Source organism: Octopus sinensis, unplaced genomic scaffold, assembly GCF_006345805.1.
Source record: "Octopus sinensis unplaced genomic scaffold, ASM634580v1 Contig09956, whole genome shotgun sequence".
Lineage (NCBI taxonomy): Eukaryota > Metazoa > Mollusca > Cephalopoda > Octopoda > Octopodidae > Octopus > Octopus sinensis.
The window spans coordinates 27,501-45,000 of NW_021831985.1; the positions used below are offsets into that span (position 1 = coordinate 27,501).

The 17,500-nt window shown below is 36.0% G+C and overlaps 1 long non-coding RNA gene across 1 annotated transcript; it reads right to left on the reverse strand.

Annotated features, from left to right (window-relative positions):
• Positions 1 to 4,713: 4,713 nt before the first annotated feature.
• On the reverse strand, positions 4,714 to 5,479 carry LOC118761164. The gene is made up of 2 exons (XR_004997187.1): positions 5,438 to 5,479; positions 4,714 to 5,027 (listed from the first exon to the last, which is right to left on the reverse strand). It is a non-coding gene; the product is annotated as an uncharacterized LOC118761164 (long non-coding RNA).
• Positions 5,480 to 17,500: the final 12,021 nt, after the last annotated feature.

Below are 17,500 nucleotides of genomic sequence, written 5' to 3' on the forward strand. Positions count from 1 at the left end.
TAGCTCCTGTCAAATCGTTCAATGCATGCCAGCATGGAGAACAGATATTAAATAATGATGATGATGATGATGATGATGTGTTTATATACATACACACACACACACACACACACATACATATATATTTACATATGTTGGTGTTGACAATATGTAATTTATAGATTGTATAGAATATAGTTTCATCCCTCAATGTAACGATTTCTACAGCTGCGGTTAATAATTAGCAGTTTCTTTCTGTTACTACGCTTCCCCAGTTTCCAAGAGGTCCTGCAAAAATGTCACTTCCATTTTGACTAAGCTATACAAAGTAACACATATCAAAACAAATAAAAATTAAATATACAAAGCTTCAGCAAAAAAAAAAGAAAAATATATATAAAAAAAATAATGGTAGAAAACATTTTATTTTGAATTGGAAAACAAATAAATAAAGATAATAATAATGATAATAATAAATCATCTTATATCAATTATTTCTTTTTATTTTTTCATTCTAATTTGGATGTAGTTTCAATTTTACATAAAAATGAAAAAAAAAATGAGAGAAAAAAAGTAAATATATTTTACAGTGTTTCAAAAAAAGTCATGAAGTCATTCACGTATAGATAAATATAAATATTATATATATATATATATATATATATATATATATATATACATACACATACATGCTCATACATGTATATACATATATATAAATATGTATATATTCATACATGCATATATATATATATATATATATATATATATATATATGCATTCAGACAAACAGACAGACACAGATATACATACATACACATATATATATATATATATTGCCTATTTTATTCACCAGGTAATTAGAAATCAAAAGGCAAGTTTTAGAATTTTTTAAAATGATAATAATATTAATAAGAATATTAATAATAATGACACTCTGGTTTCTTTCACTACTACTTTGTATACACTTCTTCGTATTCTTCTTCTTCTCAGCCATCCATCCATCCATATTCTAGACATGTGGAATTCAAAAAGTCTCAGAATGCAACTCTACCAAGGCAACCTATTCCACAAATGTCCTTTGTTTTGTTGTATTTCATTTTATAGTTTGCTTTTTTTTTTGGCAAAAGAAAGTTTCACCTTTTCAAAAAAAAAAAAAAAAGCTATCTTGATATATGTACATACATAAAACATAATTTTATACATTTATATACACATACAATACATATATATGTGTGTGTGTGTGTGTGTAGATATATATAGTATAATATATATATGATATATATGTGTGTGTCTAGATATATATAATATATATAGGGTATATATAATATATGACATATATAATATATATAAAATATGTGTTATATATTTATACAAATTAATATATAATATACACATAATACATATATATATATATATACAAATGTACAAATTATATATATATATATATATATATGCATGTATAAAAAATATACATATATACAATATATAATGTATATATATAACATAAAATTTATATATATATATGTATAGATAATATATATAATATATATATATTTATATATATATATTATATTATATTATCTATACATATATATATATATATATATATATATATATATATATATGAGTATTCTGATTTTTTTTTTTCTTTTTCCATTTTGCAAGAATTCATTTCAAGAAACCTATAAAGTAACATACAGAGAGAGATTTTTGTTATTTTTTTTTATTTATTCATGAGAAACAAAATGGAAGGAAGGAAAGAACAAAGGAAGGAAAGAAGGAACAAATTTGAAGAGACAGAGAGAGAGAGAGAGTGAGAGTAAATGCAATGATGAGGTGTGTAAAAAAAAAAAAAAAGAGATGAGAAGTGGGAGGGTGGGTGGCTGGGTGACGGTGGGGGTTCATGCGAAGGTAGTTAGTTCAAGCTGAAGGTGCAAGAACCAAATCCAAGCCTTCTCATTAAGGTGATGTGGTAGGCTGGAGACATGGCACTGTGTGTTAAGATGGATTGGTTGGTTGAGAGCAGAGTTGTTTTGTTTTTGTTTTTTTTTTTCATTTATGAGAGTTCACAAAAATCAAAGAGGCTTGCAACAACTAACTACTCTTCCTCCGCACCCCACCTCAAAAAATATCTCTAGAACCAACCACCACCATTGCCAGAAACACAGGCTCCATTTCACAAACCACCATTGAAGATTGAAGTAATGAGTCTCCTACAACACAGAAAACCACATATATATATATATATATATATATATATATATATACACACAGATATATATATATATATATATATATATAATGGTATGTGTTTCTGTGTATGTCAGTATATGTATTTGTGTATATATATATATATATATATAAAAATGTATATGTATATATACACATATATGTACGCACACATATATATACACACATACATACATACATTCACACATATACACATATATACACTCATGTGGTGTGTGTGTGTATATATATATATAGGTATATATGTCCATGAGTATGTGTAGATATATATATATTATATATACATGTATGTATATACATATACACACATATATATACACATATATATATTACATATATGTATAACATATATATATACACACACACATATTAGGTTGATTGATAGATAGATAGATAGATAGATAGAGAGAGAGAGAGAGAGAGAGAGAGATAGAATGATAGATAGCTGGATACATAGAGAGGTATACATATGTATAAATACAAACACACAAATACATATACATAAATTTATATATACAGATATATACATGCACACACATACACACATATTTGTGTATATACATGCACACACCAACATACATCACAAACCAACAGTCCATTTGTTTTGGGGGTTAGTTTGTGTGTTTTTATATTTTTATTAATGAGGTATTTTTCAATGGATTTTGTTATTTTTTGGCAAAATATGGACATAAAATGAAATGGAGGACTAACACATACCTACCCCAATGCACACACACACACACACACACAGACATTAGTGGTTTCAGTTTTTGGCACAAGGCCAGCGGTTTGAGAGGAAAGATAAGTCGGTTACATTGACCACAGGATTCAACTGGTACTAATTTTATTGACTCCCCCCCCCAAAAAAAAGGATTAAAGGCATGGTCAACCTCGGTAGGATTTGAACTCAGAACGTAAAGATCTGGAAGAAATACCACTAAGCATTTTTCCCAGTGCCCTACTGATTCTGCCAGCACAGCACGTAATATTAATATGTGTGTGTGTGTGTGTGTGTGTAATTAATTGACAAGGTGAGGGCGCGTGGCTTAGTGGTTAGGGCATTCGGCTCATGATCGTAAGGTTGTGAGTTCGATTCCCGGCGACGCGTTGTGTCCTTGAGCAAGACACTTTATTTCACGTTGCTCCAGTCCAATCAGCTGGCAAAAATGAGTTGTACTTGTATTTTCAAAGGGTCAGCCTTGTCACTCTCTGTGTCACGCTGATTATCCCCGAGAACTACGTTAAGGGTACACGTGTCTGTGGAATGCTCAGCCATTTGCACGTTAATTTCACGAGCAAGCTGTTCCGTTGATCGTATCAGCTGGGACCCTCGTCGTCGTACACCGACGGAGTCTTTAAAATTGACAAGGTGCAGTGTCGCTCAAAGACCAAGAGTTTTCTTTTTAAGTGGTTCCAGTCTCTGGGCTGCAGCCATGCTGGAGCATTGCTTTGAAGGCTTTAGTCACATGAATCAAGCTCACTCTTTTTTTATTTTTTTTTAAGCTTGGTACTTATTTTATCAGTCCTTTTGCTAAACCTTTGAATTACAGGAACGTAAACAAACCAACACCAGTAGTCAAATGGTGATGGGAGTCAAACACATACACAAAGAAATACATACATATAATACATACATACATACATGTACCACACAGTGGGACTGAACCCAGAACCCTGTGACTAGGAAGTAAGTTTCTTACCACACAGCCTCATCAAACTTTTGATAAGTACCAATGCAGGAAAATCTTGGCCTTTGAGTCACTCAGCAACTTCCTCTTAATAATAATAATAACAATAATAATAATATATGTATGTGTGTGTGTGTGTGTGTGTGTCATCATCATCATCATCGTCGTTTAACATCCGCTTTACATGCTAGCATGGGTTGGACAATTTGACTGAGGTCTGGCAAACCAGATGGTTGCACCAGGTTCACCAGACCTCAGTCAAATCGTCCAACCCATGCTAGTATGGAAAGCAGACGTTACACACACACACTCTCAGGTTTTGAGTTCTATTTTCATGCTTGCATCACCAAACTTACATACATATAAAAGCACTACACATGGATACGCAAGTATAAAGAGATACACACACACACACACATACGCACACACAGTTGCACAATGTAAAGGAAGGAGAAAGAAAGAGAGTAAGGAAGAGAGAGAGAGAGAGAGCTTACAAAAAAAAACACATATGACAAAAAATATTTGGTATAATGCGGAGAGAGAGAGAAGTGGGGGAGGAGTTTGTCAGTTGAAATTTATGTTATTTTCATCTATTTAAAAAAATTTTTCAGAATACTTTGGCAATGAATAGATGAGAATATGGTAATTATTTTTTGTACATAGAGCAGTGATGGTGAGTAAAGGAGTGTGGGTGGAATGAAAAGAGAGTTCTTTGAGAACTAACGATGCCGTTCACTCACAATGTTTACATCACCATTTAGGAAATTTTTTTTATATCTTGTTTTGATTTTGATTTTTTTTTTATATTCGGCAGGAAAAAAAAATTTACTCACCCTATCCACCTCCACTTCACTCTGACTTTCACCCATAAACTAACTTTGCAATTAAAGAAATTTAAATTTATTGAAATCCTTGGATGGAATTAACAGACGGTAGAAGATAAGATTACCATGTTGTATGGCAACAGTGAATCCAAAGATACAGTTTTTCAAAGGGAATGTTACACGGCTTAATAATTTTGGCAATTTCAGGGGATGGAGGTGGTAGGGGGGCAGCAAGCTGATTAGATCAATCCCCGTGCTTAACTGGTAACTTATTTTACCGACCCTGAAAGGATGAAAAGCAAAGTCAGCCCTGATAGCATTTAAACTCATTGATTCTGCCAGCTGGCCACTTCCAAAGGCTTAACCCTTTCGTTACCGCATTTCTGTTAAGATGCTCTGTATTTCTTTCCGTTATTTAAAATATAACAAAGAATCTAGAAAAATAACTTAGTTATCATTAAGTTAGTGTCAGGAACATAAATTGTGACTAAGGTTTGGTGGAAGATTTTAATTCAAAACTCATGAAAACAAGACATTTGTACTCAGAAGCCAGAGCTGTTTTCAGCCGGGTTGGTAACGAAAGGGTTAATAATAATAATCCTTTCTACTATAGGCACAAGGCCTGAAATTTTGGGGGAGGGGGCAAGTTGATTAAATCAACCCCAGTGCATGAATTGTACTTATTTCATCGACCCTGAAAGGATGAAAGGCAAAGTCAACCTCAGTGGAATTTGAACTCAGAACGTAAGGACAGATGAAATGCCACTCAACATTTTGCCTGGTGTGATAACGATTCTGCCAGCTCGCCGTCTTATTATTATTATTATTAATAATAATAATAATAATAATAATAAACCTGTCTATTATTGGCCCAAGGGCTGAAGTATTGGCAGGGGAAGAGCTAGTTGATTACTTTGACCCAAGTTTCAACCAGTATTTATTGTTATTGACTCTAAACGGATGAGGGGCAATACTGACCATGGTAGAATTTAAACTCAGAATGTAGAAATGGGCAAAATGCTGCAAAGCAATTTTGTCCAACAGGTTAATGATTCTACCAGCTTGCTCCCTTAGAGATAATAATGATTTCAAATTTTTGCCAGACAGGCGGCTTAGGGGATGAGATTAAGTTGATTGCATCGACCCCAGTTCTCAAGTGGTATTTATTTTATCGACCCCCAAAAGGATGAAAGGCAAAGCTGACTGTGGCAGAATTTGAACTCAGAACGTAAAGATGGACGAAATACCACAAAGCATTTTGCCCAGCATGCTAACAATTCTGCCAACTCACTGCCTTAATAATAATAATAATCCTTTCTGTTATAGGCAAAAGGCTTGAAATTTGGGGTGCAAGTCAATTACATCGTCCCCTGTTCTCAACTGGTGCTTATTTTATTGACCCCGGAAGGATGAAGGGCAAAGTCCACCTCAGCGGGAATAATAATAATAATAATAATAATAATTCTTTCTGTTATAGGCACAAGGCCTGAAATTTGGAAGGAGAGGACTAGTCAATCACATTGACCACAGTGCATGACTGGTACTTATTTTATTGAACCCAAAGGGATGAAAGCAAAGTCGACTTCAGCAGAACTTGAACTCAGAATAAAAAAAACCCAGCTCACCACCTTAATAATATTAATAATAATTCTTTTTACTAAGGGCACAACGACTGAAATTTAAGGGACAAGGATAGTCGGTAACATGAACCCCAGCATTTCACTGGTGCTTACTTTATCGGCCCTAAAAGGATTAAAGGCAAAGTCAACCCCAACAGAATTTGAACTCAGAACATAAAGATGGACAAATGCTATTAAGCAATTATGCCCACTGTACAAACAATTCTGCCGGCTTGCAGCCATAATAATAATAATAATAATAATAATAATAATACAGGGTGCAGCAAAACAACAAAATAACTTCCCACATATTATAGATTGACAAAATGCATTGATAGCAAACATAGTGAGCACTGGTTCAAATCATGGTGGTAACTTTAAAAAAAAAGGGAGAGAAAAAAAAAGGGAAGACACCATTACCACCTGCCAAACCTAAGTAGCACCACACCACACCAATGGCCATGTGAATTATGGGAGGTTTTTCTGCCACATAGTGTAGTAATACCTGTATTTTGTACATTTGCATGAAGATCCTTGTGTGTATATACATGTGTGTGTGTGTGTGTGTGTGTGTGTGTGCGTGTGTATGTGTGTATGTGTGTGTGAGACTGACATGTAACTTTATCAAAGCCCATGCCCAAGGGGCAGGGAGTGAATAAAGCAAAGTTGTACCTCTTGTAGCTGGATTTGAACTTGGAATGTAGTGATAATGAAACTAAATACTGCAAAGCATTTGTAGCTTGTTACTCTACCACTTCTGCCACTGCAAAATTTTGGAGAAAAAAGAAACAGATATTGATAAAACTCACACACACGCACACACACACACCCTTCTCACCACCACCCCTAAGTCCTCTCCCTCAATACTCCACCCACCTCTATATTTTACAAATATATTATTTAACTTCAACAGGACTGAAATTTAAAATGTGGAAACAATTTAATTATATACAACGCATTTTGTCTAGCGCTCTGTCTATACTGCCATCAACTACCCTCATAAAAATGGTTTCAAATTCAGACACAAAAAACATATACACACACACACATATATATACATATATATATATATATGTATGTATATAGGTATATACATATATATATATATACATATATATGATGAGCTTCTTTCAGGTTCTGTCTACCAAATCCACTCACAAGGCTTTGGTTGGCCCAAGGCTATAGTGGAAGACACTTGCCCAAGGTGTCACGCAGTGGGGCTGAACCCGGAACCATGTGGTTCGTAAGCAAGCTACTTACCACACAGCCACTCCTAGCCTATAGCAGGGGTTCCCAACTTTATTTTGCTTGTGGACCCCCTGAGAACCATCATATCATCTGTGGACCCCATATAAACACATGTACATTTTTGAAATAAAATATATTAGTTTGTCAGTAAAAACTAACAATGAAACAAATTCCTTATATTCATGACATAAATTCCAAATACAAATCTTGAAAATTTCAATAATTACAGATATACATGGTGCCCCAGCATGGCCACAGCTCAAGAGCTGAAACTGGAAAACATAAACAAACATAAATAATACAATGGACCCACAAATTACAATTGTTTTACTTGTGGACCCTGCTTAAAGCTTCTGTGGACTACTGGGGGGGGTCCATGTGAAACCCACTTGGAAACACCTGAACTATAGATACAAGGATTGAAATTTTAGAGGAACAGATTAATTGATTACATTGACCCCAGTACTTTGCCAACACTTATTTTATTGCCCCCACCCCCACCCCCACCCCAAGTGGATGAAAGGCAAAGTTGACCTCGGCAAAATATGAACTCACAATGTAAAGCTAGAAGAAGCGCTACTAAGCATATTGCCTGGAATGCTAACGATTCTGCCAGCTTTCCGCCTTATTATTATTGATAATAATAATAATGATGATGATAATCTTTCTACTATAGGCACAAGGCCTGAAATTTGGGGGGAGGGGGGCAGACAATTAGATTGACCCTAGTACACAACTGGTACTTAATTTATCGACCCTGAAAGAATGAAAAGCAAAGTGGCCCTCTCATCATTTTGGAGTTGATAAATTAAGGGCCAGTTGCATACTGGGATCGATTTAATTGACTGCCCCCTCCCCCCAAATTTCAGGCCTTGTGCCTCTAAAAGAAAGGATTATTATTGATGATAATAATAATAATAATAATAATAATTTCAAATTTTTGTCACAAGGGGAGCTTGGAAGAGGCAGGGATGAGTCAATTACATTGACCCCAGTGTTCGACTAGTACTTATTTCATCGACCCCCTAAAGGATGAAAGGCAAAGTCGCTAATGATTCTGCCAGCTTGCCGCCTTAATAATAATAATAATAATAGTAATAATAATAATAATAATGGTTTCATATTTTGGCACAAGGCTAATAATTTTGGAGGAGGGATAAGTCAATTACATCATGAACCCCAGTGCATAAATTTTGAGGAGCGGGGCAGTTGATTAGATTGACCCTAGTACGCAACTGGTACTTAATTTATTGACCCCGGAAGAATGAAAGGCAAAGACGACCTTGGTGGAATTAGAACTCAGAACGTAGCGGCAGATGAAATACCGCTAAGCATTTTTCCCAGCATGCTAACGTTTCTGCCAGCTCGCCGCCTTTGCCAAAATCCTAAGACACATTCATGAGATTAGAAGAGACTTGTTGTCATCAAACTTCAAATTTATATTCCCATGAATTAACTTAGAATGTAATAGCTTTGGAATAATAATAATTCCTTCAAATATAAGGATGGTGAGCTGGCAGAAACATTAGCATGCCGGACTAAATGCTTAGCAGTATTTCATCTGCCGTTACGGTCTGAGTTCAAATTCCACCGAGGTTGACTTTGCCTTGCATCCTTTCAGCATTGATAAATCAAGTACCAGTTGCGTACTGGGGTCGATATAATCGACTTAATCCCTTTGTCTGTCCTTGTTTGTCCCCTCTATGTTTAGCCCCTCGTGGGCAATAAACGAATAAGAATTGTTAGAATGCTGGGTAAAATGTTTAGTGGCATTTTGTCTGTCTTTACATCCTATGCTCAAATTCTGCCCGGGTCGACTTTGCTTTTCGTCTTTTCAGGGTCAATAAAATAAGTAACAGTAAAACACTATGGGAGGTGGGGGTTTCGATGTAATCAACTTACGCCCTCCCCTGAACATTCTGACCCAGGGCCAAAATCTGAAACCAACAATTCTTTCAAATATAGAGACATGGCCCGCAATTTTGAGAGCAAAGGTTTTCAGTCGGTTACATTGACCTCACTTCATAACCGATACTGTTTTGTATCAACGCTGAAAGGATGAAGGGCAAAATTGAACTTGGCAAGGTTTGAACTCAGATCACAAAAAGTCCGACAAAATTCCGCTAAGCATTTTGTCCAATGCACAAATAATTCTGTCAGTTAGACACCTTTATATAATAGTTTCAAATTCTGTGCACAAGGCCAGCATCTTTAGGAGGGAGAGTGTTAGTTGACAACATTCACCCCAGTATTTGACTGGTATCTTATATCTTTGTTTCAGTCATTAGACTGGACTATGGCCATGCTGGGGCACCGCCATGAAGAATTTTTAGTTGAATGAATTGATCCAGTACTTGTTTTTGGCTTGTTTTCTTTCTTTCTTTCTTTTTTTAAACCTGGTACTTGTTCTATCAGTTTCTATTGCTGAACTGCTAAGTTATGGAGAAGCAAACACACCAGCATAGGTTGTCAAGCAGTGATGAGGGAAACACAAACACACACACATATACATTCATTATATATATATATATATATCACCGTGACCGACCAGGCTATCAGATATTGCTACACATTGCTGGTTACAATGCGCTTCACATTGTTTTAGCCTTCAAATGACGCCACCCCGCGAGCAGGCCAACAGAAGAAAGAGTGAGAGAAAGTTGTGGTGAAAGAGTACAGCAGGGATTGCCACCACCCCTGCCAGAGCCTCGTGAAGCTTTAGGTGTTTTCGCTCAATAAACACTCACAACACCCAGTCTGGGTTTTGAAACTGCGATCCTACGACCGTCAGTCCGCTGCCCTAACTACTGGGCCATTGCGCCTCCACACACACACACACACACACATATATATATATATATTTATATGACTTAACTATCCTCTCACACCGTCTCCGATGAAGGGATATAATTAATAAATATCCTAGAAACAGCTGTAAGACCTATCTATAAATGCTCTAATATCTACACAGCCTTTGTTTTTTTTTATCTTATTACACAAAAAATTCTTATATATATATATATAATATATATATATTATATATATATATATACTTATTATATATTATACTTATTATATATATACTTATTATATATTGATCATTCATTTTATCCTTTTTGAGACCTAGTTATATGTTTTATAAAAATATTTATTTTTGTTATTTATGTTTTGGTTTATGTCTGTCACTGTTTGAGTTGCATAATAGTGGTTTTATCTCTAATTTATATTTTATACACATATATATATATATATGTATATATGTATACGTATACATGCTTGGTTTTATTTTATTGGCTCCTAAGAGATGAAAGGCTATGTTCAATTCAGCAGTAATTGAACTCAAAATCTAAAAGAAATGCTTCTAAGCATTTTGTTCGACATGTTAAAGATTCTGCCAGCTCACTGCCTACATAACAATAACAATAATAAATCTTTTCTGCTATAGTCACAAGGCCTGATACTCTAAGGGAGGGGTGGGCTAGTCAATTTAATGAACCCCACTGCTCAACTGGTACTTATTTTATCAACCCCAAAAGGATGAAAAGCAAAGTTGACCTTTGCAGGATTTGAACTCAGGACAAAAAACCAGTAGAAATATTGCAAAGCATATTTAGTCCAGCATGGTAAGGATTGTGCAAGCTTGCTGCCTTCATAATTATAATGATACTTCCTTAGGCAAAAAGTCAGTGATTTTAAGGGGAAGAGCAAGTCTCCAGTATTTTAAGTGGCATTTTATCAACCTAGGAGGGGCAAAAGGCAAAATTGATTTCGATAGGATCTGAACACAGAATGTACAAAACTGAACAAATTCCACAAAATGGAAAAATTCCACAAGGTTATTTGTGGTAAAATTTGGTGATTCTGGAAATACTTCATAATAATGATAATAATAATTCTTTTCTAATTTTGGCACAAGGACAAAAATTTGAGGAGAGGAGAGGAGACAAGTCGAATACATCATACACCAATGCTCAACAGATACTCATTTTATCAACCCCAAAAGGACAAAAGACACAGTTGACCTTGCAGGATTTGAACTCAGATTGTAAAGCTAGAAGAAATATCATTAAGCAATTTGCTTGACATAGTAACAAATCTGCCAGCTTCCAACCATACTACTACTGAGACCCCCTTCGGTCACAACACAGACCATGGGATTGCACCTAGAAAGCTACCCTCCCAGGCCAGCAGTCGCCCATGCATACTGGTTATCTCTCTCCATCCCACCTGTGTTATCCAAGGGAAAGGCAAAGGCTGATACAGCTTGGCACCAGTGACGTTGAAAACTCATTTCTACAGCTGAGTAAACTGGAGCAACGTGAAATAAAGTGTCTTGCTCAAGAACACAACATGCACCCAGTCCGGGATTTGAGCACACAACCTCACGATCGTAAGCTTGACACTCTAACCACTGAGCCATGCGCCTTCACATATACTACTACTACTACTAAGAAGAAGAAAGGTTTCAGATTTTGGCACAAGGCCAGCAGTTTCAAGAGAGGGAGCAGTAAGTCAATAACTATTTCTTTATTACCCACAAGGGGCTAAACATAGAGGGGACAAACAAAGACAGACATACGTATTAAGTCGATTATATTGACCCCAGTGCATAACTGGTACTTAATTTATCGACCCCAAAAGGATGAAAGGCAAAGTCGACTTCGGCGGAATTTGAACTCAGAATGCAGCGGCGGACAAAATACAGCTACGCATTTCGCCCGGTGTGCTAACGATTCTGCCAGCTCACTGCCATGTAAGTCAATAACATTGACCCCAGTGCTTATCCAGTACTAATTTTATTGACCCTGATAGGATGAAAGGCAAAGTCAACCTTAGTGGAATTTGAACTCAGAATGTAAGAACGGATGAAATACCATTAAACATTTTGCCTGGCACGGTAACGATTCTGCCAGCTCATCAGCTTATCATAATAATAATGATAATAATACAATATAATTAAAAATTTTTATTTTTGTCATTATTATTATTATTATTGTCATTATTTCTAGGAGAATAACAAGGCCTGACATAACAGGAAAAAGGGGTTGTTGATATTACCAACTGTAGTTTTATTTTATCGACCTTACAGGGACGAAAAGTGGCAATCACCGTAGCTGAATTTGAACTCAGAATGTAAAGCACTTGGAACAAACGTCACAAGACTTTTTTTTTTTTTTTCTGCCAATTCACCATAAAAATGATTTCTTTCTTTGGCACAAGACCAACAAATTATGCAAAAGCCAGGGATCGATTATATCGACCCAGCTATAATTGATTGATTGCTTGTTGTATAAACCCTGGAGAGATGCCAAAAGGCAAAGTTGGGACCAGAACGGAACATCAGAATGTAAAGGAGCAGAACTAAATACTGCAGTTATGCATTCTAATCCAGCGCTCTTACTTCCATAATAATTGGTACAAATTTTGGCAGATGGCCAACAATTTTAAGGGAGAAGTGTCAGTCAATTAGATCAAGTTAAGTGCTCAAATTGGTACAAATTTTGGCTGAGGGCCAGCAATTTTAGAGGGGACGGGTCAGTCAGTCAAGCCCAGTGCTCAATTGATGCTTATTTTTTTGACCCCAAAATTATATTCTTTTCTTTTATTCTTTGACTTGTTTCGATCATTAGACTGTGGCCATGCTGGGGCACCGCCTTGAAGATTTTTTGTCAAACAAATCAATCCCAGCATTTTTTTTTTTTTCAAAGCTAGGTGCTTATTCTATTGATCTCTTTTGCCGAACTGCTAAGTTATAGGGACATAAAGACACCAACACCAGTTGTCAAGCAGTGGTAGCAACAGACAGAGAAACACACACACACATATATATATATATTTTTATATACGCGATGGGCTTCTTTCAGTTTCTGTCAACCAAATCCAATCGCAAGGCTTTGGTCAGCCCAAGGCTATAGTAGAAGGCATTGGCCCAAGGTTCCACGCAGTGGGACTGATCCTGGAACCATGTGGTTGGGAAGCAAACTTCTTACCACATAGCCACACCTGCAAATAATAACAACAAAAATTGCTTCAAATTTTGGAGCACAGTGCCAGCAATTTTAGGGGTAGTAAGAGTGAGTCAATTACTTTGACACCAATGCTCAGATGGCACTTATTTTACCAATCCCAAAAGAATGGAAGACAGACAACATCAATGAAATTCAAATTTGGAAATTAGTAGAGCCTCAGGAAATGCCATTAAGCATTTTGTTTGACGCACTAACGGTTCTTTTCCCAGATTGTTGTCTTAATACTAATCATTGTTTCCTATTATGGCACAGGGCTAGCAATTTCAGGGGTGGGGTTAGTCGATTACAGTTAACCCAGGATTTGACTTAACCTCAATAGGATAAAAGGCTAAGTCAATCTCGGCAAGACTTGCAGTCAGAAAGTTAAGGAAAAATACTGCTAAGGATTTTGCCCAACACACTAATAGTTTTGCCAGCTCACCACAGTAATAATAATAATTATAATAGTAATAATAATAATAATAATAATAATAATAATAATCCTTTCTACTATAGGCACAAGGCCTGAAATTTGGGGGAGAGGGACAGTCAATCACATCAAACTCAGAATTCAACTGGTACTTAATTTATCAACCACAGAAAGATGAAAGGCAAAGCTGACCTCGGAGGAAATTTGAACTCAGAACGTAGCAACAAGCAGAATACCACTAAGCATTTCATCCAGCATGCCATCAATTCTGCTAGCTTGCCGCTTTAATAATAATAATAATAATAATAATAATCTTTTCTGCACATGGTCTGGAAACTATGGGGAGGGGGATAGTCGATCACTTCAACCCAGGTACTCAACTTCTGTGAATTTTATCGACTTCATAGGGATGGAAGGCAAAGTCGACTTCAGTGGAATTTGAACTCAGAATGTAAAGACGAAATGCTACTAAGAATTTTGTCCAGCATGCTAACAATTATACCACAATGCCACTTTCTTTAATAATAATAATCATCATCTTATTTATTATAGGTACAAGGCCTGAAGTTTGGGGAAGGGAACTAGTCAATAACATTGACCTCAGTGCTCCATTGGTACTTAATTTCTCGACCCCAAAAGGATGAAGGGCAAAGTCAACCTCAGTGGAATTTGAACTCAGAAAATAACGACAGATGAAATACCGCTAAGCATTTCACCCAGTATGCTAACAATTCTGCCAACTCACTGCTTTAATAATAATAATAATTATACTAATAATGATAATAATAACAATAATCCTTTCTTCTATAGGCACAAGGCCTGAAGTTTGTGAGGAGGGGGCCTATTTGATTACATTGACCCCAGTCTTCCACTGGTACTTAATTTATCAACCCCAAAGGAATGAAAGGCAAAGCCGACCTCGGAATAATGAATAATAATAATAATAATAATAATAATAATAATAATCCTTTCTACTATAGGCACAATGCCTGAAATTTGTGGGGAGGGGATAAGTTGATTACATCAATCCCAGTGTTTCACTGGTACTTAATTTATTGACCCCAAAAGGTTGATGTCAACCTCAGCAAAATTTGAACTCAGAACGTAACAACAGGTGAAATACTGCTATGCATTCTGACCAGCATCAATAATAATGGTTTCAAATTTTGGCACAAGGCCAGTGATTTTGAAAGGATTGAAGGCCAAAGTCAACTTCGGCAGAATTTGAACTCAGAACATTACAGCTGGACGAAATGGTGCTAAGCATTTGGCCCAGCATGCCAATGATTTTGCCAGCTCATTGCCAAATAACAATAAAAATCCTTTGTATTAGGAGCACAAATCCTGAAATTTTGGGGGTGAGGGCTAGTCATTACATCGACCCCCAGTGCACAACTGGTACTTATTATACCAACCCCGAAAGGAATAAAGGCAAAGTTGACCGTGGCAAAATTTGAGCTCAGAATGTAAAGATACACAAAATACTGCTAAGCATTTTGCCTGGCATGCTAACGATTCTGCCAGCTCATTAACTTAATAACTATAATAATAATAATCTTTTCTACGACAGGTACAAGGCCTGAATTTGAGGGGAAAGGACAAGTCAAATTACTGAAAAAGTCAACCTTGGCAGAATTTGAGCTCAGAACATAGAGAGAGAAGAAATGCCGCTAAGCATTTTGCCAGCTCATCGCCTTAATAACAATAATAATAATAATAATAATCCTGAAATTTGGGGGAGGGGAATAATTGGTTACATTGACCCCAGTGCTTAATTTAAGGCAAAGTCAACCTCAGCAGAATTTGAACTCAGAACGTAGCGACGGGTGAAACACCTATTTCTTTACTACCCACAAGGGGCTAAACACAGAGAGGACAAACAAGGAAAGACAAACGGATTAAGTCGATTATATCGACCCCAGTGCGTAACTGGTACTCATTTAATCGACCCCGAAAGGATGAAAGGCAAAGTCGACCTCGGCGGAATTTGAACTCAGAACATAAAGACAGACGAAATACCGCTAAGCATTTCGCCCAACGTGCTAACGTTTCTGCCAGTTCGCCGGGTGAAATACCGCTAAGCATTTCATCCAGCTAACGATTCTGCAAGCTTGCCACCTTTAAACAATAATAATAATAATAATAATAAATTGAAATGATGAACATGATGAAAATGATTTCTTTTATTGGCCACAAGGACCCAAGACATTGAGAACAAACATCAAATAATAATAATAATAATAATTATAATAATAATAATAATAATAATAATTTCTTACATAATGGCAATTATGAAAAGAGAGTACTGACTCCATGGGATGATGACAGCAATGCAACACAGCTGATACTTGAAGCTGACCAACGTCCAGTTGTGCTGCTTACTGGTTACTCCTTCCTTTTTACATATCCCAACTCGGAACAAAGACAACGGATGGATTTCAGAGACATACCATTTTTAGAGGCAGGAGGTGGATTGGGGTGGGGGTGGGGGTGGATGTAGAAAATGGATAAATTCATTCCACAGTGTCACTCTGAACCACTTATACATGTATGTGGTGGTCACAGAATTAGGAAAACCAAAAAAAAAAAAAAAAAAAAAAAAAAAACTCATAAACCAGGCATTCTGTGATGAATGATGAAGGTGGTAATGATGGTAATGGTGATGATGGTAGTAGTGGCGATGGTGATGGTGGTAAGAGGGAATTCAGTAGCCACCACCCACACAACAATTAAAAGAAAGAGTCTCGACATGGTTTTATCAGAGTGCTGAAAATAGCAGCAAAATCTTTAAAGTACATCACACTGTCTTATGAAAATTGAAAGGTGCCTTAGATAGTAAAGGACAGCCCTAAAAAAAAAATTAAAATGAGATGATGTTAGTACACATTTTATCAGAGGTATGCTCAATCAGGCTTGACCTGGGGTTCAACAACAACAACAACTATTTCTACTCCTACAGTTATTACTAATACAACCTACGATGGGATGTTAGTCTACCATAAGGAAGTTTCCCCTTGTAACAACTAACATATGATTTATTTGAGAACCAGGGAAGACACAATACAGCATGCATACCAGTCATGGATTGAACCCAAGAGCTCTGTGTTACTACACCAATCACTTAGCTACTCAGATCAACTGCTTTATACATATATACATACATACATATATATACACACACAAATACACACACACACAAATATGTGGAATTTGAACTCAAAATGTAAAGGGGCATAATTAAATATTGTAAGGCATTATATCTGATATTTTAACGATTCTGCCAATCCACTGCTCTAATTATCTTAATAATAATGATTAAAAAAAAAAAATAATAATAATAATAATAATAATGATGATGATGATGATGATGGTTTCAAATTTTGCCACAAAGGCAGCCATTTTGAGGGAGGGGGTGAGTCAATTACATCAACCCCAGTATTCAACTGGTACT